This window comes from Beta vulgaris, chromosome 6 (genome assembly GCF_026745355.1).
Source record: "Beta vulgaris subsp. vulgaris cultivar EL10 chromosome 6, EL10.2, whole genome shotgun sequence".
Classification (NCBI taxonomy): domain Eukaryota; kingdom Viridiplantae; phylum Streptophyta; class Magnoliopsida; order Caryophyllales; family Amaranthaceae; genus Beta; species Beta vulgaris.
The window spans coordinates 27,681,717-27,686,631 of record NC_079207.1 but is presented as its reverse complement, the minus strand read 5'-3'; the positions used below and the strand labels follow the sequence as shown (position 1 = coordinate 27,686,631).

Sequence of the window (4,915 nt, the reverse complement as noted above, 5' to 3'; positions counted from 1 at the left end):
ATCTCCGATATAAACCATCCTCCCCATGAACAAAAGTGGGTCCTCCCACGCATAAAACTTAGAATCATGGAGGAACCGCCTTCGTTGTTGATATGTAAACTCAAAAGGAATAATCCCACAAGCCAAGTAGTTCGCCATGTCGGCAAACCATGGGTATCAAGGGCTTTGATGGAGTATAGGAGATCATCCTTTAAGCTATCATCAATGGGAAGCTCATGGAGGGGAGTCTTCAATCAAAGGTAACCGTGAAAGGTGGTCGGCCACCAAGTTTTCCGTTCCCTTCTTGTCTTAATCTCAATATCAAATTCTTGAGGAGCAAGATCCATCAATCAACGCGGCTTCGCATCTTCTTGGACATAAGATATTGATTGCCGAGTGTCCGTGTACACTACCACTTTGGAGCACAAAGATAAGGCCGAAACTTATCAAGGCAAACACAACCGCAACAACTCTTTCTCCGTTGTGGCGTAGTTCTTTTGAGCTGAATCAAGTGTCTTGCTCGCATTGTGAACATGAGGCTTTCCCTCTTTTCTTTGCCCTAAAACGGCTCCCACTGCATAATCACTAGCATCACACATTAGTTCAAAAGGCAAGCTCCAATCCGGAGCTTGCACAATGGGGGCGGAAATAAGGGCATGCTTTAAAGTCTCAAAAGCGTTCATGCAATCATCATCAAAAACAAACTCTTATTTTTTGCAAGAGGCTAGATAGGGGCCTAGCAATCTTAGAGAAGTCTTTTATGAACCGGCGATAGAAACCGGCATGACCCAAAAAAGAACGCACTCCCTTCACCGTAGTAGGTGGGGTAACTTCTCTATGACCTCAATCTTGGCCCTATCTACCTCAATTCCCTTTTTGGGAAATCTTATGTCCCAACACAATGCCATCCTCAACCATGAAGTGACATTCTCCCAATTAAGCACTAGATTCATCTTTTGACATCTTTGAAGCACATTTTTCAAGTTCTTGAGACAATCGTCAAAAGATGAACCTACCACGGAGAAGTCATCCATGAATACCTCAATGGTATCTTCCAACATGTCCGAAAAGATGGCGGCCATACATCTTTGGAATGTAGAGGGCGCATTGCACAAGCCAAATGGCATCCTTCGATAAGCAAAGGTACCAAATGGACAAGTGAATGTAGTCCTTTCTTGGTCATCGGAGTGGATGGGAATTTGAAAGAACCCCGAATAACCATCAAGGAAACAAAAATGGAATGACCCGCCAAACCTTTCCAACATTTGATCTATAAAAGGGATGGGGAAATGATCTTTCCGGGTGGCCTTATTCAATCTCCGTAATAATGCACATACGCCACCCGGTCACCGATCTAGTAGAGATTAGTTCTCCCTTTTCATTGGTGATGACGTCTGCCTCCCTTTTTAGGGACCACATGGACGGGACTAACCCACCGGCTATCGGAATAGGTAGATTATCCCGCCTCAAGGAGTTTCAAGACCTCCTTTTTGACACTTCTTCATATTGGGATTCACCTCTTTGAGGCTCAATAGAAAAGCATGATCGTCATCAAGATGAATTCTATGCATACATAGGGTAGGACTTAGCCCCTTGAGATCTTCAATGCTATACCCAATGGCACTTCTATGTTCCCGAAGGACATCAAGAAGTTGAGTAAGTTGAGTGCCTTCAAGCTGAGCATTGACATCACCGGGTAAGTTCTACCCTCACCAAGAAATGCATATTTTAAAGAAGGGGGAAGGGGTTTCAACTCTACTTTGGGAGGAGGCTTAGAACTCTCATCCTTAGGTGAAGGCACCTCAAGAGCTTCGATCTTCTCCTCTTTAGCACAATAGGTTGGAGAGGCATCCATGGCAAGCTTGAAGTTTTCCCTTCCTCATTATCCTCCAAATCCTCTCCCAAAAGTACATCTTCCAAGGGTCCTTCTTATTCCTCATACCCTTCAAACTCAAGACCTCCTCATCAAAACTATCTATCTCTTCACTCTTTCATGATTGGAGACTTCATTGATTGCTTGAAAGCAAACTCCATGCTCTCATCTCCTACCTTTAATGTAAGCACATCACCCTTCATATCAACAAGAACCCCGACCGTTTTAAGGAAAGGCCTCCCAAGTATAAGAGGAACTTGGGAGTCTTCCTCCATCTCAATAACCACAAAGTCACAAGGGATGAAGACCCTTCCAACTTGGACCGGCACATCCTCCAACTCTCCAACCGGGACCTTCACCGATCTATCGGCGAGTTGAATGACCCTCCTTGTTGGCTTGAGTTCAAAATTAAGTTGCTTAGCTATGGACAAGGGAATCAAACTCACACTCGCCCCCAAATCTGCCAAGGCCCTCTTGGGCTCCAAGTCCCCAATCTTCAAAGGAATAGAAAATGACCCCGGATCTTCAAGCTTCTTGGGGAGCTTATTTGAAGTACGGCACTAACTTCGGCGTCAAAGCAATAGTAGCACTTTCCTCGAGCTTGGTCTTATTGGAGAGGAGCTCCTTAAGAAACTTGGCATAAGTGGGCATTTGAGACATGGCTTGGAGGAAAGGGATATGCACTTGAAGTCCTTTCATGACTTCCAAGAACTTCATGAATTTATCATTGAGTTGTTTCTTAGCTAGCCTTTGAGGAAAAGGAACCGGAGGCACATAAGCCTTGGGTGCCGCTTGACTAGCCTCGTTGCGTTGCTCATGAACTTCTTTATCTTGGCTCGGTACAACATCACTTTCATCCTCCACTATACCTCTTCAAGAAGCTTCAACCTCCCTTCACTCCCCTTTTCTCAACTTCCAGGCTTTCATTCACCTCACTAGGCATCTTAGGCCCCTCATAATTTGCTCCGGATCTCAAAATGATGGCCTTGGCATGCTCGTGAATCACGGGTTGGCTTGAGAATTGAGTAGAAGAAGAGTGGTTGCTTACTTGTTGGGCAATTTGAGCAAGTTGGTCTCAATCATTTTGTTGTGAGCTTGCATTTGTTGCAAGGAAGAGTAATATATCCAAACTTCTTATCATTATCGGCATTGGTCTTGGTTTGTTGGCAAGGAAAAGTTGAAGTATAGATTCAAGTTATGAAGGCTTTGGTGGGTTAGGCTCAAAGGGTGGTCTTTGTTGTGGTTGGTTGAAACCGGGTGGTCGAAAGTTGGAGGTGAAGTTGTTGTGATTTTGTGGTGGAGGGTGTTTCCATGATCCATGAGATGGGTTGTTCCACCTCCCTTGGTTGTTGAAGTTTGAAGGCCCCTCTTGCCTTGCACCAACCCATGCTACATGTTCCGTAGATCCTCCACAATAAGAGCTTGCATGATCGGTGCCCCCACAAATTTCACAAGAGAAAGCTTAGGAAGGTGGTTGGATTGGGGATGCCAAGTTCACCTTCTCAAGTTTCTTAGCTAGAGTGTCTAGCTTGGCATGGATATGATCAATAGCATCTACATCATACTTCCGTTTGCCACTAACCTTTTTGCTTGTAGACCTTGTGTTCCCCCAAGAGTAATGTCGCACAACCTCATCTATAGTGGGCTCAATGTTATCAAATGGTAGTTTGGTGAGTTACCCCCCGCTCCGGAGTCAAGACTAGCTCTAGTCATGGGAAGCAACCCATCATAGAAGCTTTGCATTAACATCCATTGACTATACCCATGGTGCGGACACGAGCTTCGGAGGTCTTTAAACCTATCCCATGCCTCATTCAAACTCTCATCCTCATCTTGTATGAAATTAGAGATATTCCTCCTAGCCTCGGAAGTCTTCTCTTGGGAGTAGAACTCATCAACAAAAGCCGCCGTTACTTGTGCCCAAGTAGTCATGGAATCGGGGGGTTGAGATTTTAACCACTTCTTGGCCCTCCCCGTTAGAGAGAAGTGAAAAAGATTAAGCCTCACGAACTCTTGAGTAACATTATTTTTCTTGACCGTGGCACAAAGCTCAAGAAAGTTCGCCAAATGGTCAAGTGGACACTCATGAGTAAATCCTCCATAAGGCTCTTGCTTGATCATTCTAATCAAGTGTGGAGAGAACTCAAAGTTAGCGGTTGTTGCCGGCCTCCGTATCCCACTTTTGAGCTCAAATTCTTCGGGGTGACCATAGTCCCTCAAAGCTCTTGGAATGGGTGGATCCTCCGCCGTGACACTAGAAGTAGAAGAACGGGATTGATCTTCCTCAAATACCTCCCCCGGTTGCTCCTCACTAGTGGCTAGCACCCTTGGATCCTGAAAAATCCTCCTCAACTCCCATAAAGTGCCCTCAAGATTGTGGTCGATTGGAAGCAATGGTCTCTCGTACCTTCTTGACATGCAAATACAAAAGCTAAAGGGAAAGATTAGCAACACAAGGGTTTACCACCAAGTAGCAAGCAACCAATCGGTAACCAAAGAAAAAAAAATAGAAAGGGGAGGGGGGAATAGAGTTGACTTAGACTCAAAAATCACAATTCAATGCAATGTAATCCGTTGCTTCCCCGGCAATGGCACCAAATTTTGACACGATCGTTGCACGTGCCAAATTAAATACCTAACTTAGCCTAATATAGGGTAAGAAAGGGTCGAATTCACGAGGAAGCAAGGATTAATCAAGGGTTGAATGCGATTTAGCGAGCCAAGCCTATTTTTGGGGGTCTTTGAGATTAGTGAACAACTAAGAAATTAGGAACTAAGAAACTAACAAATAAACTAAATGATTCGAATTAAACTATATTATGAGGACACTAGGGATAGGGGATTCACGAGCTAACGGATAATTAACCAAATTGTCAAGCCAAGGGGATTCATTAGGGTCGATTAGGGGACTAAGTCACTCAAATGCTTCCTGATTACTCTCTCGAGCCAATTAGGAGGACTTCATCGACCGATTTTACCTATTCTCATGGTAAAATCAATTAATCAAGCATTTTCACAACTCATAGTGATCCAAATAAGGCCTGGGGAGTCAATCACCTATTC

The 4,915-nt window shown here is 44.4% G+C and overlaps 1 non-coding gene across 1 annotated transcript; it reads left to right on the top strand.

Moving 5' to 3' along the window:
- Positions 1-3,610: 3,610 nt before the first annotated feature.
- Positions 3,611-3,717, top strand: LOC125499190 (small nucleolar RNA R71). Its single transcript, XR_007275907.1, has one exon. It is a non-coding gene; the product is annotated as a small nucleolar RNA R71 (small nucleolar RNA).
- The last annotated feature ends 1,198 nt before the right edge of the window (positions 3,718-4,915 follow it).